At 33.4% G+C, this 11,594-nt stretch overlaps 1 non-coding gene across 1 annotated transcript; it reads left to right on the top strand.

Moving 5' to 3' along the window:
- The first annotated feature begins 591 nt into the window (after positions 1-591).
- LOC148763108 (small nucleolar RNA R71) lies at positions 592-698 on the top strand. The gene has a single exon (XR_016026067.1). It is a non-coding gene; the product is annotated as a small nucleolar RNA R71 (small nucleolar RNA).
- Positions 699-11,594: the final 10,896 nt, after the last annotated feature.

The following is an 11,594-nucleotide window of genomic DNA, read 5'->3' on the forward strand; positions in this document are numbered from 1 at the left end:
CTTTGAATGATAACTGCTTGACTTTGAATGATGGCATCATTCTTTGCTATGTAAGCATCATTCTTTGCCATGAATTGCATCAGTAATTCTTCTGTAGATGGTTTCTTTTTTGGGGTAGGCACTCTTGCTTGTCGTTGGAACCCAAGAGGCATGTTCAGCTTTAGAGCTAAAGGGATCCCTGATTATTATCCCAAATAGAAGTTTTGATGGTTTCTCCACCTAGAGTTATAGGTGTTGGAGTAAGGGTTGTTCTGTTGTCTATTTCCCATAAACTAAACTATCTTTAAACTAACTAAACACTGATTCCTAGCATGCCCATCTACATAATACTCACAAACTACCAAAGGATTTTGAATTGAGTTGGAACCAAAAGAATCAAGTTTCTTGGTTAGAGATACTACCTATGTTTATAATGTTGAAATGGCATCCATATCATAAACTCTAACTACTCTCCTATGCATTGATCACTCTACTGGCTATTGGTAATTGTTCAATGGCACCTCCTCCAACAGGTCATATACCTCATCAATGGTGGTTTGAACATGACAACTAAATCCATTGTAGAACGTTTGCACTTAAAGCTACTTTGGAAGACCATGATGAGGACAATGCCTTAGTAGATCCTTATATCCTTCCCGAGCCTTGTACAATGATTCAGAATCTAGCTACATGAACGATGTAATATCATTCCTCATTTTTGCTATCTTAGCTAGAGGAAAGAACTTGACAAGAAACTTTTGAGCAATGTCATCCCATGTTATAATGGATGCAATAGGGAGTGCATTCAACCACACATTAGCTTTGTCTCTCAATGAAAAAAGGAAAAGCCTTAAATGAATTGCATCATCCGTGATTCCATTATGTTTAAAGGTGTCATTTATCTCAAAGAAATTTGAAATGTGGGCATTTAGATAGTCATTTGGAAGACCCCTAAACTAAATTGAAGTTTGGATCATAGTGATGATGGCTCACTTAATCTCGAAATTCTTGGCTTGAATAGCTGACCTTCAAATGCTCGGTGGGATCCCTTGTACCACTGGGCCACATAATCCTTTAAGCAATGATTTTCATCCAGTACTCACTCTTAGATTTGCTGCTCACCCTGTCGATAAGCCATTGCATTCATTTCAGCAAAACCTTATTGATTTTCTCATCGAAGTCTTCAGAATGTTCTCTCTGTCTCTAGATCACAACATATAATCTCTAAGCTTTTTTCTCTTCTCATACAACGACGGAAAGAAATTGAAAAATAGAGAAAGAAAACCTGAAATTAAGACTAATTTGTTGAATTTTAATATTAGCAAAATAAATAAGAAAACAAATCCCTAGTAACGACATCAAAAACTTGTTGTCGATTTTGCACAAGCAAGCGTACGTATCGAACAAGTAATATCGATAGTAAGTCCAAAATCGTATCCTGTAAAGATTTGCTCCTAATTGTTTACTAAGTACTAAAATTATGACAAATTAATCTGATTCAAGTAACTCGATTTTGTTGACAATTAATTAAAACTAAATTCAATCAAAAACTAAACTAATTAACAAAAACTAAAATTCACTAGAGAAAGGCAATAGATTAAAACCTAGGATAATGGGTTCATTCAACAATTCATCTGATACAAACTTTTCTTATTATTTACATTCATGGGTGATTTGCTAACCTAGAATCCAAAGCTATTCACAAGTCTCCGTTGAGATGCTTGCGTAAATACCTAACTTAATTGGATCACTATATGTCGATAACAATCAATCAAATAAGGTTCATTAAGCTAGTTTTCTAATTTGGCTATGTATGTCTTTCAAGTGTATGTCTACCTTAATTGCGAATTAGATCACCTAAGTGACGTGAATATACATTATTCAAATCTTAGTCCAATCTAAAACACTTTGTCGAGTCTCAATTAGATTCACATATCGATTAATTGTTGGCCAGAGAATCAAAAGCATTAAGAACAGATTTGAATAAGCAAAACTATATCCATTCGTAGTAAATAAAAAAGTAAATATTTAGATTACATGTTGAAACCCATCATAATCCTAGAACGATAATTTAGCTCCTAATAACTAATAAAAACATCATCCAAAGAAATTTGGCCGTGATCCAAGTCAAAAAAAAAAAAAGAAGAGAAACACATAAGTAGAGATAGAAACTAATAGTAGAATCTTTTGATCTCAATTCTCTCTCAAATGCTCTAAAGAAACCTAATTTTCGAGTTCCAACAAAACATTTTGTTTCTAGAAATCTTCCTAACGTCCGGGGTTGCCCTCATTAGTGCCACGGCACCGTGACACTACATTCTCAGCGCTGCAGCCTTTAACTCTCAGATGGCACTATGGAGACATCACTTCCTCTAGCGCCGTGGCTGAACTCTCCTCAGTGCTGCAGCTTTGGCCTCCTCGGCACCGCAGCCTTGAGCAACTCAAGGTCGCGATCTTTAATCCATTTGCTGCCTTGTGCAGAACTACAACAATCTAGCCTCTTCCAATGTGATTCTCACCTCTATCTGATCCAAACTAGGAAAAGTGGTAAACATGAAAGTTGTATCCTGTCTCTTAATGTTCTGTTGGCTTAAGAATCGCATCAATTAGACTTCTGTAACTCAAGTTATTTTTAAAATGCTGCAGCATGTATAAATGAAGCCATCACCATACTTCTGTGGTTTATCATCAAATGAACCTTTCTCATTAAATGTCCTTTAATGACAACAAAAGAAACCAATAATAACTATTCTTAATGTACTTTAATACAAAATAACCTAAAATTAAACTAAAATAACTTAAATTAAGCTACTTAACATGTAATCAAACTTAAATAACTATTCTTAAAGTAACTTAAAACAAAATAACATAAAATTAAACTAAAATAACTTAAATTAAACTACTCAACATGTAATCAAACTTGATTAAGAAAAACAACTATAATACTAAATTTTGAACCTAAGATCTCAAAGACCTAGCTACTTAAGCTCCCAAAATATGTCAAAATAACTCTATATACTAGAGTTATCAATAGGCTCCAACTACCACATTACAACAATCCAATGTTCATAATATACATACAATCAAAAGGTGAAACCCATCACCAAATTAACATAAGGTTGGAGACATAAATAGAACAAGAGCCAATTAACCATATTAACAATTTCAAGATATATGACCATAACTACCATGGCCTCACCAAAGAGAAATCAATTCTCACATTAACATTTAAAACCATCAATTGTACATCAATCATAGACAAACGAGATGTTTGAGATGACAAAACTTTAAAGGCTTGTTCCCCAAGCTCTAACGTAATACATAGTAGACTATATATACTTAGTCTATAGTTTTCATTAAAACATACTTGTAAACATTTGTTCACAGCACAAACTCATTGAAATTCATTCATATGCAAGGTTGTAGAATAGGCATGCTTAATTATACTAAAATAATTAAAAATGTTACATTTACCCATATCAAAGAAGCAAGCCTTACTCTCTAGCACCCATCGTCAAATACTCTGTTTTCCAAAAATTCAAACTTTCTCCACAACACTTATCATGAAGTTTTTCATCAGTAGTACTTAGTTTTATAACATAATACTAGGCTAATAATCATCTATTATTCCATAAATATTTTCCAACAGTATTTTAATCCATAAATTAATAACTAATCTAACTCTAACTAAAGAATTTGAGTCTACTTCTACCTAAAGTTAAGACAACTTTACCTTGGTGAACTTGTGAGTTTCCAAAACAAACTCAAAACCTAAGTTTTCATAAGCAAAAACAAATTTTTGAGAATCCAAATTTTTGGAAATCAAACCTTAAGTTTAAAGGCTTCAAACAAAAGAGCTTTATTTTCCATAGTCCTTGGAATCAAAATCCAATCTTGAAAATGATTTTTGAAGGCTTGAAATCCATGGATTTATTAAAAGATGAGAGTTTAGAGAAAAGAGGAAAAAGGTGGTTGGGTTTTCACAGGAAAGCCTCCTTTTTTCAATATGGGGAAAAGTCAAAGGGTTGAGGGCTTTTAAAATGAGTGAGAAAAGACCAAAATGCCTTATTTTTTCTAGTCTAGACCAAATCTATTGATAGATTTGGCCATATATTGATAAATCAATTCATCTATGGATACATGTTTTCAAAATCATTTTTAGGTTTTGATCTATCGATACATGATGAGCATGCATTGATAGATTTGGTACACAATGCTACTTTTGAGTTCAAAACCAACCCATTTGACCCTTCAAAAGCCATAACTTTCAACTAAACACATTTGGTTATCAAAACATGAATATCTAAATCAACATAATCCAAAATTTAAGTCCAAAAACACTAAATTGATAGCTCAACAAGTTAGGTTACAATTTTAACGTAATTTAAGAAATGAGGTTTGACATTTTCTCCTTTTCAAGAAAATTCATCTTTGAATTTAGGCAACTAGTTACTAACCTCAATTCTGGAATAAGTGAAGGTACTTCACTCGTATTTCATCCACGGCCTCCTAAGTCACTTTTTTGCTGGAGTGATTGTGTCAAAGGACCTTAACCGAAGCTACATCATTTGTGCGAAGTTGCTTAACTTGCCTATCCAAAATCTCAACTAGCATCTCCTTATATGGTAGGTCATCTTCCAATTGAATCTCTTTTTGATGAATCACATTAGTTGGTTTGGAGTTGTACTTACATAGTTTGGACACATGGAACAGTGATTGAATACTAGAAAGATCTAGGGGTAGCTTTAATCTATAAGTTACTGCACCAACTCTTTCTAGAATCTTAAATGGTCTAATATATCCTGATCTTGGCTTGCCCTTCTTGCCAAATCTCATAATAGCCTTGGTAGGTGAAACCCTCAAGAATACATGGGCACCCACCTTAAACTCCAAATCTCGATGTCTATGGTCAGCATAGGACTTTAGTCATCTTTAAGCTATCAAGAATCTATCTCAAATTATTCGAATCTTGTTGATGGAATCTTGAACCATATCCGGTCCAAGGAGTTTTTGTTCACCAACCTCAAACTAAGCAATAGCCTATTACACTTATTCCCATATAGTGCCTCATAAATCGCCATCTCAATCCTAGCTTGACAACTATTATTATAGGTGAACTTTATCAAAGGCAACTGTTGATCCCAAGTGATTCCAAAGTCAACAACACAAGCCCGTAACATATCCTCCAAAGGCTGTATGGTCCTCTCAAATTGTCCACTAGTATATGGATGAGAGGTAGTGCTAAAGTTAAGCTTAGACCCCAACGCCTCTTGGAATTTATCCCAAAATTAACTAGTAAACTAGGTACCTCTATTTGAGACTATAATAATTGGAACTTCATGTAATCACACTTTCTCCTCAATGTACAACTTTGCATATTGTGCCTCCCCATATGTGACCTTCAATGATAAGAAATGCATGAACTTGGTCAATCTATCCACGATAACCCAAATGGAATCATATCCCTTGCTAGTTTGAGGTAGTCTCATCATGAAATCCATTGATATATGTTTCCACTTTCACTCGAGAACGGGTAAAGGTTGTAAGAACCTTACGAACCTTTGATTCTCCACCTTAACCTACTAGCATATGCTCCCCCTTAACCTACTGGTATACTAAACACTTTGTTATAAACTTGGCTACATCTCTTTTCATACCTTCCCACTAGTATACCTCTCTCAAATCATGGTACACCTTGGTGGATTTGGGATGCACTACATAAGTTGACAAATATGCCTTCTTAAGAATCTCACTCTTGAGACCATTTACATCCTACACATGCACTCTCGTTTCGTAATATTAGCTTAATCAAATCCTTGGCCAAGGTGATTAGGAGATTATAAAATGAGTTTCATAAGTCTCCATAAAGCTAACAATCTAATTGTAAGAACAAATATGGAGGTCAATAAGAGTAAGCACTACACCAAGCTCTTATCATTTATGGGATATATGATGAGGGAATGAATCACACTAATAAGAATCCTTTGACTCTCCTAACAATTAGGTGGCCTTGATGTATTTCTAGATGCCAATTTTGGTCTATGAAATTGAATATGATTCATATAAATTAATTAATTAATTAATAAAATTATAATTCAATTCCATTACCAATATATTAGGAACCTAATGGGTCACACATAGGTTGCAATTTGGATTAAATTGAGAGTGTGATGATTTAAGTTAGACTTAAATCAAATTCTAGGTTTTAACTACTAAGGACCTAGTTAAAAGAGCTTAATTAGGCATTAGTTAAATATTATAATTGTTATAATATTGAGTATTTATTTTACAAATTTTAATAAGCATAACAATAAAACTAAACCCAGACATTTTATACACTTTTTCTGAGGCAAAAAAAGAAACTAAACTAATAGTGTTTCTCTTGAGTGCCGCCACTCTTGATAACTCTATTATATAGAGTTATTTTGACACATTTTGGGGGGTTAAATAGCTAGATTTTTTAGAGTTTAGGTTCAAATTTTAGTATTTTAGGTGTTTTTCTAGTTTAAGTTTAATTACATGTTAAGTAGTTAATTTAAATTATTTTAGTTTAATTTTATATTATTTTGTTTTAAATTACTTTAAGAGTAGTAATTGCTAGTTTCTTTTATTGCTTTTGTAGGAAATTTGATGAAAAAGGCTCATTTGATTAAAATCCGTGCAAATTTGGTGATGGCTTCATTTGTATATGTTGTGGTATTTTTATCATATATCTCTCTACAGAACTTCAAATGAAGTGATTTTTGGACCACTAGAACGCTAAAAAGAAGGGCTACAACTTTTATGTTTACCACTTTGCCTAGTTCTGATCGAATTGTGGTCAAAATATTTGCTAAATTTTTAGCATTGTAACAGTATACATGGACTGAATATGATGTGGTATTTGGACCATATCTTTCAATAAAGAAATCCAATTGACATAATTCTTGAGCCATTCAAAATTTAAGAGATAGGCATAAAACTTTTTGGTTAACGACCTTGTCCAGTTTTGTAATACCCCATACTTTGATAAGGTGGCTAATAAAGCTTATCGGATGCCAATTGAGGTTAATTAGAGTGTTTAAAAGTGATGAAAAACGAAAAGAATAGTTTAGAGAAAATATTCTGTACGTGAATAAATAATAATAAAATAATAATATTTTTATCAAGAAAGAATTAGAGAGATAAAAAGTGATTTAGAAGTTAATCGAGGCATAATAAGACATTTTGGGTGCTAAAAAAATAAGTGAAAAATTTTGGAATAAAATAATATTTTATTAATAAAATATTATTCAAATATTAATATTTTATTCAATGTTGAAATTTTTCATGAAGAAAGAGTATATGGTCAATCTAAGTGGAGGAGAAGAAGAACGAGGAAATTTCAGAGGAAAATTACGTTAATGGGGCCCGCGTGTCCTTATTAAATAAAGCTAACGCGGGTAAGTAAATATTTTAAATATTATGGGGACACTGCGTTGGAGTACGAACTTTATATTTTAGTTGTACATGTGTAAAAGAAGATAATAGAAGGAAATTGAAATTTAAAAGATTGTGGGAGGATACAATTAAAAATGGTGAAAACCTTATAGGGTAAAATGGTAATTTTGCCATTAGTTTGGTCAAAGCTTCCAAACTATGACTCTTTTCTTCCTTACCCATGACCGGTTCTTATTTTCTCCAGTAGATTATTTCTTCTTCTTCTTCATGCTCCCATGCCATTTTCATGCTCCCATGCTATTTTCACCTTACCACCTTGCATTTGAAAAGAAAAATAGAGAGAATAGGCTAAGAAAAGAAAGGAGAGAGAAGTGGGAGGCTTGGGTAGTAAGTGATTGAAGAGTAATTGAAGAAATTTCAAGTGGGTCTCAAGATTCAAGAAACATAAGGTAAGGATTTTTGTGTTTTAAGCTCTCGGTTGGTTAAATCTTTGGAGTAATAATGTGTGAACCATTTGTGGCAGCTATGGTGTTCATGGGTGTGAGCAAATTATGAATTTTGTTGGGTGAAATCCAAGCTAAAACCAAGTGGTAAGCTTAATGCTACAATTTGAAGCATATGATTGGTTTAATATTGTGGGAATGATTATGTGCAATATGTAGTGTTATTGTGAAATCATGGGTATGGTTGGAAGGCAATGATATTAATTGAAAGTTTGGATATGTGTGGATATGTGTTGCTAGAAAAGGCTTACAAGGTTGTGGGTGTTGGTATGCATAAATGAATATTGATGTTATGCTTGGTGGCAACATGTAAATGAGAATGGTAGTACATGTAGACGTAGAAAATGTTTGATGGAAGTAAATTCATAATTGCTGCCATATGCTAGGTTATTTGTGTGGAAATGATGGTTGAACTTGATAAATATCTGTAGAAAAGATTAATATATGTGCTAGAGTCATCAATGAGTTGCCAGTAATTATAATTAAAGAATTACGCAAGCAAAGGATAAAGGCAACTTTGGTAAAAATGTGTCAAGATGTAAGTTTGTTGAATAAGGATTCACGATTGAATGAAAAAGAGAAGTAGAAATGATGTACAGTAAAGATATTGAATTTGGATTGTTGCTAGGAAGTGCAAAAGTAAAGACAGTGTACTATGGTGGCATGCTAGAGGAAATAACGAACGATCGGCAAGTAAAAATAGCTAGATACGCCTCCGAACTACTAATGATGTAGTATCCCGCAATCGTAAGGTGAGTGAACTTGCAATAAAATGTTTGGGATAAATGCATACGTGTTTAATTGAATCATTTGAAATGTTTTATCAGACTTTTCTTTAAAACGTTCATGGGAACAAACCCTTGATGAAATGTTTTTATGTGGTAGAATATGCGATATAATGAAACCATCTGTTCCTCTATTATGGGGATATGTGTGTTATGCTTTGAGTGATAATTGTCACAACCTAAATTTCGGGCTATGACCGGTGCATGGGCTCAGTGGGCATAGCCCACTAGGCCTAAGCAAGCCTCTTTATGAGATCCTGTTCCTCATTCCATCCATCATCTTTAAAACCATGTGTTGTAATTCTCTACGATGAATGTTTCAGTAATATTTTATAGCAACCGAATATTCATATCTGATTTATCTCATAAGTACTGTCATTTATTGCTGTCTCATAAGGGCATCATCATCAATCCAACATATACATTCTTCATTTATAACATGACTCTTAGCAGTTTACATTACTTATACGTGTACACAGACAAAAGACTCTCAACCGTCAGCGGAGTAACTTTAAGTGAAGGTACCGCTACTGAGATGCCATAGCACCTACCAAGAGGACGAGCATATGGGGACACTCAATCTAGGTCCCAACTACCTCTAAATTTGAAAACATGAAGTTTAAAAATGTGAGTATAAAACTCAGTGAGTGAACATAAGAAGCAAACAAGCAATCGATAAGGAGAACTTGGAAATCATGATGCACTTGTTTCAAAAACAATGCAATTGATTTAATTTCTTACTAAAAACCCCTCATCTCAAACTTTGATTAATAACCTCATAGTGTTGCAAAAACCCGTGATCAATCCATAAAGTTAAATGGATCAAAAATATGTCAAAATCAAGCAAGGTAGCAAGCATGACAGCAAGTTTGTCGCTGCAGCGAGAAACATTCTTGGCTTGCATATGTTTCGGTTTTTCAAACATATCTCCAACTACAAATGTCGAATTGATATGATTTTTAGACCATTAGAAAGATAAAATGCTGGCATACAACTTTTATGTTTACCACTTTGCCCAGTTTTGACCGAAAGGTGGTCAAAATCTATGTCAAAACAAACGTACTGCATTGGAAAATTTTGAACCACTCGAGAATTTCTCGCTACAGCGAGAATTCTTTTTCTTTGCAGCGAGAAACAAGGCTGGTTTGTGCCCCCACCACCCGAGAGTTTGTCGGTGCAGCGAGATTCAGGGCATATGACAATTAAGGGATTTTCACATGCCACAAAATCCATTCCTACCATATTGCACATCAAAGTGAAGACATTGACAATAATCAAGTTTCTCATTATTCATTTCAATCACATATTATAATCATAAACTTTCTATCACATATGCATATATAAACATATATAAATCACGTACACCACCCCACTTCATTCATTGTCATGTGCACTCCATACTCGCACTGTCAAGCCTGAACTTATAAAGTACTTGCCATGTCCTTTATGTGATTAACAATATGATTGCATACTTGGAAAGCCCCGAAAAATCGTCAACAGTCAATATTGTACCAAATGGTACTATTAAGTTGAATTAAGCCTCAAACCAGTTTAAAGAGAGATCTTAAGATGAAATTGAGAATTTTAAAACCCTAGAATGACTTAATATGATGATTTGGAGTTCAAGGGCTGAATTGGAGTCAATTTGGAATTTTCATGTTCTAGGGGTAAAATGGTAATTTTATCAATCAAGGACAACATGGGAATTTTTAGAAAAGATTTTGATCACATTTGACTCATTGGAGTATGATTTGAGTTTGAGAGGTGAAAAAATTAAATTCTGACATTTTTGAAACCCTAGGGGCAAAATAGTAATTTTACGAGTTTACGGGAGCAAAGTTAGAATTTTAGAATTTTACACCACCTACCACTTGTCATGCCCATAGATTTCAGCCATTAACATTTTACATTATGGATAATTGAAACATTTTATGTGGTGGAGGGAGATTGCTCAATGGATAAGTATTACACATGGACCAGTGGAAACATGCCATGTGTCAAGCTTCGATTATTCTAGAATTTCCTTGTAAAATCTATTTAAAACTCTCTTAGTCTCACCCATATGGCCAGCCAAAGCATGGAGTGAAGAGGAAAAGAAAGAACACAAACCCTAGGTGGGAAAATTGAAGAAAAAGTGTGGGATTCCAAGGGATTAAGCTAATAAAGGTAAAATTTTATGATTTTATCTTGTGATTTAAACTACCCATGCTTTCTTTTTCATTTTCGATGCTTAGAACTCAAGTTTGCATGATGAGCCCATGCTGGTCGAATTTGAAAGCAGAGGTTTTGAACATTGATTTTGCTAGATTTGAAGCTAATTAAGTGTTTTTGGTTGTTTGGTAATGGAAAGTATGAAAATCTAGCAAGGAATCCTTTTGTTCTTCACAAAACCACGAGAAGTTGAATTTTCTAGAGAGGATATTGAGGCTGAAATTGAGGATATTTCATGATATTTTGGTGGTATTTAATGATTTGTGAGGCTAGAAATTTAATGGAAAATTTAATGATATTTCATTATCTAAAGTGGTTTTTATTCGATTTTGTGAATTTTATGGAAAATTAATTAAATGATTAATTTTTTGATTTTATAAACAAAATGTGATTTAATGAAATGATTTCATAAAATTGTTTTAAAATTGAATAATGGTTTGAAAATAGAGTAATTGGAGACCATTTGATGTATTGTGAATTTATGGTTCTAATTGATTGTGTTATGACAATATTGGCATGAATGGCTGAATTGGCATTTGTGTTGAAATGTATAAACTATTGTTTGCCTTAATAGGCTGGAAAATGATAAAATTGCCATATCATATTATTGAATTTTATTGATTGGTGAGATGATTATTAGCTTACTACAGTGGGCGGGTTTCGTGGACCAGCCTATTAGAAGGGCACGATAACCCCG

The sequence above is a fragment of the Theobroma cacao genome, chromosome 4 (genome assembly GCF_053813885.1).
Source record: "Theobroma cacao isolate CCN51 chromosome 4, ASM5381388v1, whole genome shotgun sequence".
Classification (NCBI taxonomy): Eukaryota; Viridiplantae; Streptophyta; class Magnoliopsida; order Malvales; family Malvaceae; genus Theobroma; species Theobroma cacao.